This window comes from Scyliorhinus torazame, chromosome 17, assembly GCF_047496885.1.
Source record: "Scyliorhinus torazame isolate Kashiwa2021f chromosome 17, sScyTor2.1, whole genome shotgun sequence".
Lineage (NCBI taxonomy): Eukaryota > Metazoa > Chordata > Chondrichthyes > Carcharhiniformes > Scyliorhinidae > Scyliorhinus > Scyliorhinus torazame.
Window position 1 is genome coordinate 173,090,331 of NC_092723.1, and position 16,961 is coordinate 173,107,291.

At 48.2% G+C, this 16,961-nt stretch overlaps 1 protein-coding gene across 4 annotated transcripts in view; it reads right to left on the minus strand.

Moving 5' to 3' along the window:
* LOC140394417 (neuronal-specific septin-3-like) overlaps positions 1 to 16,961 on the minus strand; it is a 479,015-nt gene that overhangs the window by 273,042 nt on the left and 189,012 nt on the right. The window contains exon 1 of one of the 4 annotated variants that reach the window (XM_072481674.1): positions 6,771 to 6,927. The exons of the other annotated variants lie outside the window; for them this stretch is intronic. The gene's annotated coding sequence lies outside the window, so the exon portion shown is untranslated. Of the gene's footprint in view, positions 1 to 6,770; positions 6,928 to 16,961 lie in introns of those variants that run through there. 4 annotated transcript variants of the gene reach the window in all.

Genomic DNA, 16,961 nt, shown 5'->3' on the forward strand with positions numbered 1-16,961 from the left:
GACATAACAGCAGAGTTTGCGCATACAGTGCATCTTTGTGGCTGGTTCAACGCAGACTGTATGGATGTACAGCTAATTGTATAACTCTACCGGCTGGGTGCACAATACAGATACCAGTACCTGCAGTATGATTGAATGCTGAGGTACTACACGAGAGGACATAGCAGACATGTAGTTCACAGAAATAACAAGGCACTTCAGTGTTCAGCATTAGTCTAAATACCAGAATTCTTCAAATACACAGGTTAATTCATTCTGAAATGTGACCATCAAATCCACACGGTGCAGAAGGGGGCCATTCTGCCCATCTAAGCTCACCGATTCTCCAAAAGAGCACCTTACCCCTAGGCCCAACAATCCACCCCCCACCCCGGCCAATGCCTGTAGTACTGCACATTGGTCATAGCCAATCCACCTAACCTGCACATCTTTGGACTGTGGGAGGAAACCGGAGCACCCGGAGGAAACCCACGCACACACGGGGAGAACATGCAAACACAACACCGACTGTCACCCAAGGAAGGCCGGTGTTGTACCCGGGTCCCCGTGAGGCAGCAGGGCTAACCACTGTGCCACCACCGTGCGAAAGAAGCATGAGCTGAATTTCTCTCTTTGCAGCAACATATGTGCGAACACTTGAAGCATCAACTCAAACTCAAATCAAAACTACCAACATTAAAATCCTCCCCTGCTGCCTCCCTTTTATGGTGGTTGAAGTGACAAAATATATCACAGCTAAACCATACCAATATCTTGAAAATCAAACAGAGCAGGGCTGAAATTGGTCGAGGCAGAAACAGGCAGGTAGCAAACATGCAAGCGACTTTTCACTGTGTCCAGTCTTCTTTCCACTGAACTATAGTTCGGACAACTTTCACAGACCTGTTCCCTAGGGTGGAATTCTTCCACCCGTCCCGTCCCCCACCCGCTCCAACGGGTTTGATAGCAGAAAGCTCCAAAGACCAGGAATGTCCCGCACGGTCATCCGCTGATGCCTGCCACGGCAAATCAGAAAACTCGCTGGAGGCCGGCCAAAACCCCATTTGCTCACTAATGGATGCAAATGAGGTTCACGCATCCCGTTAATGAGATGAAGACCCGACCACCCACACCCGATTCTCCACGGCTCTAGTGGGAAATCACGCCGGTGCGAAACAGGTTTGGAACAATGTGGTGAGCAGATGTCGAGAAACAATGTCATTGCCTCCAGAGTTTGGGATGGAAGCCACCTGCAGTGGGTTGGGTGGGGGGGAGGGAGCATCTACAGGTCGACCTTCCAGATTTGGAAGGGGTCCATCTTCCAGCAGCAGAATGTCCCTGGAGAACCACCTTCTTTCTCAGGAGGTCTATCCCAGAGGGCTCCTGGAGTCAGGAGGTCTATCCCAGAGTGCTCCCGGAGTCAGGTCCATCACAGAGTGCTCCTGGAGTCAGGAGGTCTATCCCAGTGGGCTCCTGGAGTCAGGAGGTCTATCCCAGAGTGCTCCAGGAGTCAGGAGGTCTATCCCAGAGGGCTCCTGGAGTCAGGAGGTCTATCCCAGAGTGCTCCTGGAGACATGTCCATCCCAGAGGGCTCCCGGAGTCAGGAGGTCTATCCCCGAGAGCTCCCAGAGTCCGGAGGTCTATCCCAGAGGGCTCCCGGAATCATGAGGTCTATCCCAGAGGGCTCCCGGAGTCAGGAGGTCTATCCCAGAGGGCTCCCGGAGTCAGGAGGTCTGTCCCAGAGGGCTCCCAGAGTCAGGAGGTCTGTCCCAGTGTGCTCCCGGAGGCAGGAGGTCTGTCCCAGAGTGCTCCCGGAGTCAGGAGGTCTATCCCAGAGTGCTCCCAGAGTCAGGTCTGTCCCAGTGTGCTCCCGGAGTCAGGAGGTCTATCCCAGAGTGCTCCCGGAGTCAGGAGGTCTATCCCAGAGTGCTCCCGGAGTCAGGAGGTCCATCCCAGAGTGCTCCCAGAGTCAGGTCTGTCCCAGAGTACTCACGGAGTCAGGAGGTCTATCCCAGAGTGCTCCCGGAGTCAGGAGGTCTATCCCAGAGTGCTCCTGGAGTCGGGAGGTCTATCCCAGAGGGCTCCCGGAGTCAGGAGGTCTATCCCAGAGTGCTCCTGGAGTCAGAAGGTCTATCCCAGAGGGCTTCCTGAGTCAGGAGGTCTATGCCAGAGGGTTCCCGGAGTCAAGAGGTGTATCCCAGAGGGCTCCCGGAGTCAGGAGGTCTATCCCAGAGGGCGCCCGGAGTCAGGAGGTCTATCCCAGAGGGCTTCCAGAGTCAGGAGGTCTGTCCCAGAGGGGTCCCGGAGTCAGGAGGTCTATCCCAGAGTGCTCCTGGAGTCGGGAGGTCTATCCCAGAGTGCTCCTGGAGTCAGGAGGTCTATCCCAGAGTGCTCCCGGAGTCAGGAGGTCTATCCCAGAGTGCTCCCGGAGTCAGGAGGTCTATCCCAGAGGGCTCCCAGAGTCAGGAGTTCTATCCCCGAGAGCTCCCGGAGTCAGGAGGTCTATCCCAGAGTGCTCCCGGAGTCAGGAGGTCTGTCCCAGAGCGCTCCCGGAGTCAGGAGGTCTATCCCAGAGGGCTTCCAGAGTCAGGAGGTCTATCCCAGAGGGCTCCCAGAGTCAGGAGTTCTATCCCCGAGAGCTCCCGGAGTCAGGAGGTCTATCCCAGAGTGCTCCCGGAGTCAGGAGGTCTATCCCAGAGGGCTCCCAGAGTCAGGGGTTCTATCCCCGAGAGCTCCCGGAGTCAGGAGGTCTATCCCAGAGTGCTCCCGGAGTCAGGAGGTCTATCCCAGAGGGCTTCCAGAGTCAGGAGGTCTATCCCAGAGTGCTCCCGGAGTCAGGAGTTCTATCCCCGAGAGCTCCTGGAGTCAGGTGGTCTATCCCAGAGGGCTTCCAGAGTCAGGAGGTCTATCCCAGAGTGCTCCCGGAGTCAGGAGTTCTATCCCCGAGAGCTCCTGGAGTCAGGTGGTCTATCCCAGAGGGCTCCCAGAGTCAGGAGTTCTATCCCCGAGAGCTCCCGGAGTCAGGAGCTCTATCCCAGAGGGCTCCCGGAGTCAGGAGGTCTATCCCAGAGTGCTCCCGGAGTCAGGAGCTCTATCCCCGAGAGCTCCCGGAGTCAGGAGCTCTATCCCAGAGGGCTCCCGGAGTCAGGAGGTCCACCTTCTTTTTTCAATCGAGAGTCAGTGATGTTGGGCGCCTTTTCAATGTGGCATCAGGAAAGGACAGCGGACTACACGCCATCAGGCCTGCCTGATGGTTGCATAATTAATGAGGAGGGGGATGGAAGATTTGCTACATTTCCCAGCCGACCTCCGCAGCCGGAAACACTCCACGTTCCCGCATCACGCCACTGGACTTAGTCCCAGGATGGGAGAATCCCTCCCCTAGTGTCACTATTGTTTGTACTGAGTTTGATATGAAAAAATCTTGCCAATATTTCCCGAGAAAAGCAAAAACTAGCATGGTGTATAACAGATAGCCAATTCGCAGTGAGCTGACTTCAAACTTCTGCTAAAGATCAACATCCCACCTCGTGTCTTCAAGCTGAAGTCAGGTAGAGGCTCATCAAAAGTAAAGGAAATCTACTTTTTCATTGTTAGAAATGCTCCTCTGTGCTCCAAACATAAGTCTCACCAATTCAAAAGTACAAGTTAAAACACTACAATACTTAAAGCTCTCATTATGTCTCAATTGAATGGCAATATGAGCTTCTCAGACCCAGGAAATGTGATCAGAGCAAGCTGATAATTGTACAGCAATTACCTATGGAGACTCACTGACCAGAAGAATAGGACACCTTACAAACATAACAAGCTTTCAGGTATCGTTGTCAGGGGAGTACTAATAGCGTGCGAACAGTACTCATCACATTGTTAGTTAGATTGATATGAACACTGCAGTCCGAAAGTTACAATTGCCACTAAATGCTGTGGTGAAAGACAGAAAGATTGCAAACAGTGTAAATAATGCCTGGGCCTTATTGCAATATTGATTCGCTGAAGCGGAATTGATTGGTTTCTGGGTAGCCTAGCGGTGTGGCCCAGTGAAGTTTTTGCAACTATTTTGGGTAGTTACAACTTTGTCAAACCATTACCATTGGGATATGTCAGAAAGTCTTGCGTTTATAGCGCACGTTCATGATCACTAAGTTTCTCAAAGCACTTTAACTCAATGAAGTGCTTTTGAAGTTTAGTGTAATGTTGTAATGTGGGATAGGCAGCAGACAATTTGCACACAGCAATGTGGTAATGACCAGCTAATTTCCTTGTGATATTGATTGAGGGTAAATATTGGCCACGACACCAGGTGGGGGGTAATTCCCAGCTCATCAGCGAAATAGAGCCATGGGATATTTTATATCCACCTCTCCAAGCGACAGCACCTTTAGCAGTGCCGCACTCCCTCCAGTGATTTTTGTGCGAAAGCCCTGGAGTGGGTGGACTTGAACCCAGAACCTTGTGACTACAAGGCGACCGTGCTACTGAATGAGCCACGGACTGTTTTCTCTCCGTTATAAGCATATCTCACTTTGCCGTGGCAGAAATCTCCAGCAGTCTGGACCACCCGGGTGAATAGAACATCGAACATAGTACAGAACAGCACAGTACAGGCCCTTCAGCCCACGATGTTGTGCTGACCATTTATCCTAATCTAAGATCAACCTAACCTCCACCCCTTCAATTTACTGCTGTGCATGTGCCTGTCTAAGAGTCGCTTAAATGTCCCTAATGACTGACTCCACCACCTCTGCTGGCAGTGCATTCCACACACCCACCACTCTCTGTGTAAAGAACCTACGTCTGACATCTCCTCTATACCTTTCTCCAATCACCTTAAAATTATGTCCCCTTCTGACAGCCATTTCCACCCTGGGGACATGTCTCTGGCTATCCACTCTATCCATGCCTCTCATCACCTTGCACACCTCTATCAAGTCACCCCTCTGCCTTCTTCGCTCCAGTGAGAAAAGCCCTAGCTCCCTCAACCTTTCTTCATAAGATATGCCCTCCAGTCCAGGCAGCATCCTGGTAAATCTCCTCTGTACCCTCTCCAAAGCATCCACATCCTTCCTATAATGAGGCGACCAGAACTGGACACAATATTCCAAGTGTGGTCTAACTAGAGTTTTATAAAGCTGCAGCAGAACCTCGTGGCTCTTAAACTCAATCCCCCTGTTAATGAAAGCCAACACACCACACACCTTCTTAACAACCCTATCAACCTGGGTGGCAACTTTGAGAGATCTATGTACGTGGACCCCAATGCACAAGACAAACTCAGCCTCATGCCAGGATCTGAAATATATTGGAATTGTTTGTGGAAATGCCTTTTTTTAAAAAAACATATCAAGGAGGATTTCCCCGCTGCATTCTCCATGGCAATGTCTCAGCCACGGTCAACTTGCCAATCAATCAGCACCTTTTCTCCTATGGTATAAATTGTGGTGACCAGTTTGAAATTTGGTATTCTTGCAATTGTCCCGATTGCATGCAAGAGGAAACATTTTGGTAACATGTTTTGCTTTTCATTAATATCGAGGGTTTTCGGTTCACACTCCATCAAGTAGTGGATGTCCTCTGTATTGCTGTCAGTTCCGAAGAATGTGCATTCCCATGTTTAGAATCCAGTGTGAGCATCAACTTCAAGAGAAGCTCTTGGCTCAGACACATGACTGTTCGGATACAGAATAAAGCTTTCTCTTGCTTTGGGTCAATAATTTCTCAGTGACCACCCTCGCGACACAGATGTGCCGCTTCCACTGTCAACTCCCCTTTTTAAAAAAAAAACTGGAGTGCGATTGCTAATTTAACGCCACATTAAGGCGGTTTCCCCCATAGATTCATGCTTGGAAGGAATTTCAGTGAGACTTTCCCCATGCTGTTTTCATTTTGGGACCCTTGCAGTTTGCAAGCCCACAGAGAGATTCACCCCACATCAGTCTGGACTGAATTTGAATCTGAGCCCTAGCTCAGTGATGAAAATATGGTGCTCACTCCCATTCAGCATGCCATTTTATGCTTGGTGTACACTGAACCCTGTCTCTACAGTGCTTCTGCAAAATTGTGTACAATCTTTAAAACAGCAGTTATAAAGTGTCACTCACTGGCCAGCCACATAACTGATAACTAACGTCAAACTGTACATTCATATCAAGGTGACCCTGATAAGGTAGTGTAATCTAGTCAGACAAATCATTTGAAGTAGTCAATTTCAGGATTTTAACCTTGAACAGCTGATATCTGAAAGGGTTAGTTACATTGCTGATAATAGCAGGATCCAACAATCACTAGTACACTACAGAATATAACTTGTTCTTGGAGAACTACTAATTGTTCTCAGAAAAATAATTCTGGATAAATGACGGGGTAACACCCCCCCAATCCCATGAACTAAAGTGTTCAATTTCTTCCCCCTGTTCGAGCATCGTAAAGAACAGCATTGATCATACTTCCTCTTCACAGCATTCAGTCCGTTTAAATCTTGAATACTGGAGTACTGAACAGAAACTGCACAATGGAATGCTAGTGTTAAAGATTCCGGCGAACAGCCCTTAATGTTAAGGAGGAGACAAACGAAAGCAGCACATTACTCTCACCTCACCTGCAGTAACAATCTGAAATATCTATTAGGTTTCCCTCACAAACCAGTGCCATATAACAGGTCACACCCACTCCGCAGTGCTGCCCCGATTTCCCTCATTACACAGCACATGAACAAAATCAGCCACAGTCTCCAACAGCACCAGCAGCTTACTCGTCAACGTTTTCAGTAACCAAGCATGGACAGAACTTACCTTCCTCAAGATCTGGCTCCCCTCTCCCCTGTAGATGTTACAGGAGGGACACTGCAATATTGCCACTATCTGCTTTCAGGAGTGAGTCTCTGAGCAGAATGCAAACACAGGAAAGCTGTAACAGGAAGCACTGAGTTACTACACTGTTTGCACTCCAGAGGAAGTGGAGAGCATGTGGGGACTTCAACAATAGCATGTAACCCTGTGTCAAAATCTCATTGAATGACAGGCTCCTATTCACGAGAGGAGACAAGCATATGGTAGAGTCCTCAAAACTTGCTCCTGCACAAACAAGCAAATGAAATGTTTAGATCAGCATTAAACAGAATATAAAACCTGGCTAAGTGTTTAAAAAAAAAAGCGAACGACCATCAAAACTCTGTTGAGGAAATTAAAGTGGTTTTAGAATGCTGGTTTTCTCCACTGCAGCTTAATCAAGAGGTCACCACGGGGGGTAGGCACGCATCCTCAAGCTTTGAATGGAAAAGCCTACTCTTATAGTTTGTCCTCTTTTCCATCTTTCACAACTCCGTGGAGAGTCTTTAAGAACCGATGGGACGCCTGCACATCGTTCTTCATATGCAAATACCAGTCTGTTTTCACTTAATCTCTGCTTCCACAAACCGCCCCCCCCCCCCCCCCCCCCCACCACACCCCCACACCCAACCTCAACTTTTACCCTGATATTGAATGAAGCCATGGGGCTGACTTAAACAAACCACTTGCTCCCAGAAGCTGTTGGATGGGGGGGGGGGGGGGGGGGAACTCAAGCAATCTGACGGGTGAGAAATACTGCCAGAGAGAGAGAGAGATCACGTCGAGCTTCACATCTTGTTTTAATATAACGTCGGACATTTCCTGTTAATGATTAATGCTGTGGAGAAGGCTCCACAAAGAATGACAACCGCTCAAGAGGTGCCTGGGTGAAAACGCGGCATGTGAAGAAGATTAAGCCCAAGTGTTTCTCGCTCACTTACTTTTTTTGGGGGGGGTTATTTTTTTTTCTCCATCAGCACATCAACCCGACTGTGAAGAAGGGACTTTTACAATACAGCCGGGGATAGAACGAGAGAAAGTTGCCACTATCTGTGAAATCACTGCACTGTAAGCCGGATTCAAATATGTTTCCCATTACAAGAGGTCACAATGCATTTCAGAACAAGACTGTTTCAGTTGGTTAGATTCAGTTTAGTTAAATCTCGAGGACTCGGCAGGGGGATGAGCTGACATTTTCAATAAATCCCTTTTAAAGGTTTAAACTCCAACCTACGTGGATAAATGGCTTGTAAACGAGGCTGTTTGTGTGACTGCTCGACGAAATGCATAAGTTGCAAAAATGTGCTGACTGCCTTCGCACATGATACAAGTTTCCCATATGGCAACATTAAAGTGATAATTCTGGTACTTCACTGCAAAACGCAACTTAGTATTGCAAAACTGGCTTGGCTTTTATTGTCCGCATAAAAAGAGTTTTCACTCTTTCAGCAAGAAAATATGATCCAAAATATCATTAAAATGCCAGAAATCCGAAATGGAAACGGAAGTCAGGCAACTACCAGTGAGGCGAGAAGCTGCGGTAAACTGTTCAGCCCCAATGCAAGGCCAGCAATCTGAAATGTTGGAGCGAAATAAATGTTGGAGGGGATGGGACGTGAAAGTTTGGAGCATGGCTTATGGTTCGTTCCACGACATCGTCCCACCTTCCAACACTTTTGCTGGTGGTGGGCTCTGTGATATTATGCAGAATGTCTAGAATATAAAGGGTTAATGTAATATCCTAATTGACCACTAGATGGAGCTCCATGCAGAACTATATAAAGCACTGACTCTCAGGCTTCTGGGAGAGGGCTGGAGAGAGTGCAGCGGAAATGTCTAGAGAGTGCAGAGGACAGCTATATATAGAGACTAGTGTTGGTAGAGTATAGATTGTAGATTACTAGATTATTGCTTGCTATAGGAGTAAGTGGTCGAGCTTTAGTAAGTAGTATTATAAATGTTAGCTTTGTTATTGAACTTTTGTGGTCTTTGTGAACACGATGACATCCATCCCAATACTAAGAATCACAAAGAACACCGCAGGCTCCTAATAACAGGTAGCCAATTAAAAGAGCAATGATGGTAAACACGACCGCAACATGCACCAAGCTCAGTCTGATCCAGTTTAAGGTCGTGCATTGGGCCCACATGACGGTGCCCCGGATGAGTAAATTCTTCGGGCTGGAGGACAAGTGTGCCAGATGCGCTGGTGGGCCGGCTAATCACGTGCACATGTTCTGGTCGTGCCCTAGACTCGGGGGGTACTGGCAGGGATTCGCGGACATCATGTCCCGGGTTTTGAAAACTGGGGTGGTAAAATGAGCCCTGAGGTGGCAATCTTTGGGGTGTCGGAGGACCCGGGAGTCCAGGAGGAGAAGGAGGCCGACGTCTTGGCCTTTGCTTCCCTGGTAGCCTGGCGATGAGTACTGTTGACATGGAGGGACCGAAGCCCCCGAAGACCGAAGTATGGCTAGCGGACATGGCGAGCTTCCTCAGTCTAGAGAAGGTTAAGTTCGCCTTGAGAGGTTCCCGATCGGGTTTCGCCCGGAGGTGGCAGCCATTCATCGACTTCTTCGCGGAGAATGAATTGTCAGCAGGTGGGGGCGGGGAGGAGGGGAGTGGGTAGAGTAGAGTAGGGGGTGGTTTAGGCAGGTCCTTGTGAGAATGGAGTTGTGGTTTGCACTATGCGTTATTTGCTTTTCTTTCTGTACAGTACTATACAATGTCATTGTTTTATATGCCAAAAATACCTCAATAAAATTGTTTATTAAAAAAAAAAGCAATGATGAAATCCAGCACCTATATGGAAAACTCTGTAACCTCAGACGCCTCTGTGCTAAAACTAAACTGACCACCATAAGCATACATGATCGACAGTATACGGCTGCAGTGCCATTGTGCACTCTGCACCAAATTTGCAAGTCATGCACGATCTCTGCAATTCTCCAAGGAAATCCAGTCTTCCCTTTGAATCTTGCCAAATAAAAACATCACATCGCACAACTGGTCAGCAAAATATTCCACATACCACGTACGTTGAAGCTGAGACTCTGGAGTCTGTTCAGGACTTCCCATAACCTGGGCGTCACCTCTGTCGAAAAGGCCAAAATTGGTAAGGAGATCCAACATCGATCAGCAGTCTGTACGCTACAGCAGCGAGTGTTTGACAACAAAGATCTCTACACTCTTGCACTGCAGCGAGATCTGGACTGTGCCAGGAGTTGTGTGTGATGGCTTGGCGTTGTTACTGATAGCGAGAAGCTAGTCAAGCACGGTCAACAGTGCCAACAGCAACAAAGGTTTCCTGCTACAACTCCACTGCACCCTTGAGAATGGCCTGACCGACCATGGGCACGAATCCATATCCATTATGTTGGTCCATTCCTGGGCACAATGTTTATTCTCGTGATTAATGCACTCTCTTAAATGGATGGACATTTTTGAGCTGAAGTCACCTACATTGCATGCTACCATTAGAAGATTAGAGCAATGCTTTTCACCTCACGGATTACCTGAAGACATGGTATCAGACAATGGAACCCTATTCACAAGCACTGAATTTCAAAACTTCACCATTCTCTAGGGTATTAAACACATTGGAACTGCATCTTCTCCCCCCCCCCCCCCCCCCCCCCCCCACACACCGGGAGACCAAAATCTCCCGATTCCTCCTTCGCTACTGTACCACTCCACATGCAACACCGAGAGTTCCACCAGCAGAACTGCTGATGAAATGTCATCTCAGAACGAGACTGTGCCTCGTGTTTCCAAATTTGCTAGAGAGGGTAGAAGCCAGCCAAAGTAATCAGAGCACGATCATTTATGGTAAATGAAGTCATAGACGTGAGAAACCTCGGTAATGGATCAAGTTGGATCACTGGAATTATTGCCTGTAAGAACAGACCCCTTTCATACAAGTGGATGTGGAGGGATGGATCGTGCGTAAACAGTGGACCACTTGAAGAGTAGAGAGACACTCCAGTGGCCAGTGTTGTCAGCAACAAACGTTTTTGAACTCATAAGCTGCGTTACATCTCCCGTGACTCCTGGGTTTGAGAGTCATCTATTTTGTGTTTGCAAATGAAAACCTGGACAGCTTCCCCGTCACTGCCACTGATCCTGGCCCCCACTCCTCAGGATCTCCCCCTCCCCCACACTTCAATACCTCTTCTCCACACCCACTAACCCAGCAACCCCACTCCTCAGCACCTCTCCCACCGCTAACCCTAACCCCATTGCTTAGTACCACCCCTGACTGCCACTGGCCATATCCCCCCACTCCTCAGCACCTCTATCTTCCCTGCCACTACCACCTCTCCAAGTACCGTGCCTCTCTGCCCCATCGCTCACTGCAAATCTACTCCCGCCCTCTCAGTCCTTCTCCCAGATTACCCCTCATTGCTGTTCCCTCAGTGCTCCTCCTGCCTCCAATCTTTGCCTCATTCAGCTAATGGCCCAGGGATGGCTTTCCCGCTCAGCTGTGACTCCACTTTCCTGTCTTTTCCCAGAACCCTTGATTGCTTGAGCATCCAAACATTTATCCATCTCAGCCCTAAATATATTCAACCGGGTCACAATCCTGGAGTTCCCTCCTTAACAGCATTGTGGGTGTAACCTACACCACACACACACTGCCGTGGTTCAAGAAGGTGGCTCACCCCCTCCTTCCAATGAGCCACGGGCAGTTAGGGACGAGCCAAGCCAATGGCATTCACATCTTGTGAATATGTAAAAGAGAAGTGGCTGAGCATCCATGCTCTACTTGACCACCTTTTAAATTTATGAAAAATAACACATCCGTAAAGAGATTTGGTAAATCACAACAATAACCCATGTCCCACTTTATAAATAATGCATGAGGCATGCTGCTTATTAAAGAATAGCGGGGCTTAGATGTCGTGATTTGGTGAGCTCATGTGGACGCTTCGCAAAATGTTTAAAAAAATAAATTTTGAGCACCCAATTATTTTTTTTTCCAATTAAGGGGCATTTTAGCGTGGCCAATCCACCTAACCTGTACATCTTTGGGTTGTGGGAGTGAGACCCACGCAGACATGGGGAGAATGTGCAAACTGCACATGGGCAGTGACCCAGGGCCGGGATTCGAACCCGGGTCCTCAGCGCCGCAGTCCCAGAGCTAACCACTGCGCCACACGCCGCCCCACTTCACAAAAAGTTATCTACCGTGAAGGAGGGTTGGGGAATTTATGGGGATGCAGCTGTGACGAGGTCAGGTTTAAGCAAGGCTGCACAGCTCTTGGGACAGAAACAGTTCTATATTCAGCCAGAGACATTTAGAAGCAGAGCTGCACGAGTTGTTAAACATGGATCTAGTATTGTCTCTGCCTAGCAGACTCCCTCTGCTGGTACATGCAAGTGGACAAAACGCAAAATGCTGTTTTCAATACACCACAGAGGCTGTTGCTGGTGGCCTAATGTGTGCGGTCAAAAGCCAAGCGAATAGAGAGAGGAAGCCTGGTGCCATGCAGCAGGTCTGGCCCAACCTCATCGCAAGGGCCTCCGGCAGCCAGGTGAGGGATAGAGTCAGATGTCTCAGATCTTGGGACAGGGAGTGCTAAGTGTGGGATGTGAAATTTTCTGTTTACCTTCTAACTCGCCTCTGCGCGTAAGGCCATCATTGGCCGGCCATTCCTAATCAACTTGAACCAAGTGGTTTACAAAAGCCATTTCAGAGGAGTGTGCAGTTAGGAATCAGCCACGTAAGAGTAACATGTAGGCCAGACCTGGCACACTTCCTATCCTAAAGGACATTAGTGACAAATGACGATAGCTTCACAGTCGTCTGAGACTAGCTTTCAATTCCAGGTTTTGGTAATTGAATGTAACTTGCACCAGCTGCCGTGGTGGGATTTGACTCATAGATCCCCAGAGCGTTACCCTGGATCTCTAGATTAAAAACATTACCACTGCACCACCGCCTCCCACTAATGGGAGGTAGGTAGACGCCTGACTGTATTTGTGGGAAGGTGTGAGGGAAGCCCAGTGAAAATTCAGCGTTTGAACCAAGGGAGTTGGGGGCTGGATTGGCTAATCCCTCGCCAGAATTAAGGAAGGAAACTCCAGGAACCTCACAGAATTTCAGGGCCACGTTCTTTGCATCATTTGTAACAATGTCAACAATGATGGGTGCATGTCAAACTATAAACTGCACTGCAACAGAGCAAGGAGGCCACATGCAGAGATTAAAATAATATCTTTCTATTAAACAGCGATGCCATCTACTGAACATAGCAGTGATTTCACCCTTTTATTTCATTAAAAAATATGACTTCAAAAGTTCTGGAAACATCTTCCAGAAGGAAAGAGGAAAATTACGAGGGGTGGAGGGAGGGAGGGGGAGAAACAAAAACTGCAGGAATTCATTAAAGATATGTAACTGTGGCTTGCTAATCTTTTCCATATCAAAGACAGGCCACAATTTCGCAGTAAACAAGATTGACGCACATTTCTCTTCAAAAAGTGGCAATAATAATGCTTGAAAAGTGCTAAATTACTCTGAATTTTGTAAGCTCGATAAAAAGGTTTCGCTATCATTCCTGAAGAGGCGTTATTATTAATCAAAATCAAAAATGAGTGGTTTTCAAGTGGCCACCACTCGCGTGTACTTTTGAGGTCTGAAGCACAAGGGCCTGGGTGTGTGTGAGAGCAGAGCCCTCGGCCTGACACCTGAATGACCAGGCCCGAGGAGGGCCCCATAGGTCGGAGGTCTCAGCTCAGAGGAGCCAGAGGGGAGAGTAGGAGGCCGGGAATAATGGGAGGCTTGATTGGGGACGATAGGAGGCGGGGAACTGTGGGAGGCTAGATTGGGGAGGATAGGAGGCTGGAGGGAGAAGGGGGGGGGGGGGAGAAGGGTGCAGGGGTAGGATACACCTAGGAGCAACAGTGACCTTTCTTTAAAGGTGGAATGTAATTATGTGGTGAGGGGACCTACGCAGGATGAGGTCAATCCTATTTAAGTCGCAGTTTAGGCAATAGGTCAGATCTCAAAGATTAAGTTTGGTTTTTGAAAAAAAAACAATGCGATTGCTGAGGTCTCAAAGCTACAAACATTTCCGATTCCTGAGCCAGGGCTGAAGAATGGAGGGTTTGGGGGGGGGGGGGATTTCCTCTGAATATCATTTGCCTCTTTGTACAAGACCTGCCGAAAAATTAAGTCTGACAGAGAAAGTGTGGTGGCACAGGAAACAAAATGCACAGTCGTACCATTATAAAAACACGGATGATACGGAGAAGAGTTTGTTATTTTCAATCCAAACATGCCTAGTCATATTCGGGGGCCCAGCAACATACACGACCCTGTGGAACTGTTAAGGGTCTGGAGGCGAGTGTGAAAATAGAACGGCAGTTCTCTTACACCACAGAGACTGGAAGTAGCAAGTGGTTCAGCTCAACCTTCTGACCAGACTTGCAGTTCGAACCCGCTGCTTTTAACCTGGCATAATATAGATCCAAGGACCGATCAAGGCGATCCTATTGCCGACTATGAAAAGTGTAAAGAACAAAGAAAAGTACAGCACAGGAGCAGGCCCTTCGGCCCTCCAAGCCTGCAGGAGCAGGCCCTTCGGCCCTCCAAGCCTGCACCGACCGTGCTGCCCGTCTAAATTAAAATCTTCTACACAGACTCGTGCAGTCGTGCATTTACACAGCACCTTGAACAGAAAATAACTCGAGGAGCTTCACAGCAGCGTTGGAAGGCTAATAAATTTGACACATGGGCACATATTAGAGCTGGATGATCAAAAGCTTGCTCAAAGGATTTGAGCAGTGTCTTAAAGGAGGAGAGAAAGGTGGGGAGTCCAGAGAGAGAGCTGCAGGCCCCCCCCCCTGGGCAGCTGAAGCATATCGCCACTGGTGGGGATATTAAAATTGGCGATATTCAGGGGATGAGAATGAGAGTACAGAAATCGTGGGAGAGTTCTGAGGTTGATTGCAGGAGGTTAAGTGGGCGATCATGGAATCGTTTGAAAATGAGGATGGGAGAGTGGACATTACAGTCACACCTCCTTGATTGCACCATTTTAAATAATCGTGGCTTTAACCTGAATGAAACGACAACCTTAGCTTCCATCTCCAGCAGTGAAATGACAACAAGGAGAAGTGTAGAAAATCCCATTCACTGTCTCTGACAATGTGGCAGACAGCTTTATCGGAAATCTTGCAAGACCTAATCACACATGCAGCAGGATACGATAGGCTTACTCAGGCATCAGCAGATTTCAACAGTACAATCTTACTGCATCCTGTGCGACAGGCTAGTTCAATGCAGTATATTTTAAAGACATTTCTTAAACCTAGCTTGATGTGCTGTTTAAAAGCAAACAGAAACAAATGATGTTGGTATTTGTAATCCAGCACTGCTCTTAATGTGACAGTTCAACACAGCAGCAACTTTATCAATGAACAAAATTAAGCTATCACACTATACGGATCTTTCAATATACGGCTGAAAGTTCATTCTTACGCGTGACATCCTATTTGTCAATCGCAAATGAGATACTTAGCTGTAACATTATTCCATTGCTGGTAACTGTCCATTGAGGAGGGCAGTGGTTCCCCAAAATGTGATCTGACAGCCATGTAATTTGAATACTATTCCCAAATGCGCTCCGACAGAGCCCCATCCCTACTGCCATTCCTCACCTCTTACCATCTACTTTTCCGCAGGGTCCGTGAAGCGCCGTGTCATTAAATTCTGGAAAACCTGAAGCAAGTTCCGAAAGAACAGCCTCCCTTCCCTCCTCGATGCGAGGAAGCGCAGCAAACCACACCCAAATTAGTCACAGTGATTTGTCAGTGCATTCCCACCCGCTTCCAGGAAACAGGAGCAGAGAGAATCTCCCTAAACGCAGCTGCCAAAGTGGCTTTTACTTATCATCGCACTGCTGGCTCGGTTTAAGATAACGCGTTGAAGTGTGAGCAACGGAAGAATTTGCACAGCTCCTCTCAACGAAAACGTCACACTGGCTTTTAGCTCTCCAAGGTTTCAGGTTTAAACCAAAACAGAAAATACTGGACACCACCAGCAGGGCCTGCAGGGACTGTCCAGCATTTTCTGTTTTTGTTTCGGATTCCAGCAGTGAAGTGCCTTGGGGCATGAGGGAAGCTTTATAATTGCAAGTTGTTGTTGTTGAGGTACAAATTAGTGTTCTCAAAAGATTTCCAATCAAGGGAAGTGGTGGGTGCTGTCATTTGCTTTTCGACAAGCAGAGTGTGAATAAGCAGAAGGACACTTCAGTGAAGGAGCAGGAACAACGAACAAAGGTGGTGGCAACCAGAGGGGAAGCTCTGCAACGGACATGGGACAGCTTGAGAGCGATCACCTGCACAAAGGTGGAGTCAGTCAGCGTGACACCTTCGGTCAGGAAGAGGAAGGAGTCAGAACAGTCAGAGGATCTCTACAGGGCTCGGTCGAGAGGGAGATTGTAGCTGGAGAGACTCCTCAGGGTTCAGGATGGGAATAGAGCTGGGGACAACCAGGGGGTGAATTGGCCATGCTAAATTGCGCAAAACGTAGGTGGGGTTACGGGGCTAGGAGTGGGGGATTGGGCCTAGGTACGGTGCCAAATCGTACACACCTCTGTATACACCTCTCGCTGCCTCAGGAAGGCAGCAGCATTATCAGAGACCCCTCCCACCCAGGCATTGCCTTCTTCCAGACCCTTCCATCAGGCAGAAGGTACAGAAGTCTGAAGACTCGCACATCCAGACATAGGAACAGCTTCTTCCCCACAGCTACAAGACTCCTCAACGACTCCCCCTCGGACTGATCTGTTCCCTGTAAGAACACTATTCACGACGCCCTATGCTGCTCTTGCTCATGTATTTGCTTTGTTTGGCCCCTTGTTCCACACTGTAACCAATCATTGTTTTGTCGATGTACCATTTGTCAATGTTCCCTGTTGATTATTCTTGTGTCTACTGTGTACATTTCTCGGCCGCAGAAAAATACTTTGCACTGTACTTCGGTACATGTAACAATAAATCAAATCAAATCAAAATGTTCTATTGGAGCAAGGGCTGGTGCAGACTCGATAGGCTGAATGGCCTCCTTCTGCACTGTAAATTCTATGATTCCTCCGCAGTAATTTGCTTTCAGATTAATCCATTTCCTACTTCCCTTCAAATAAAATCACA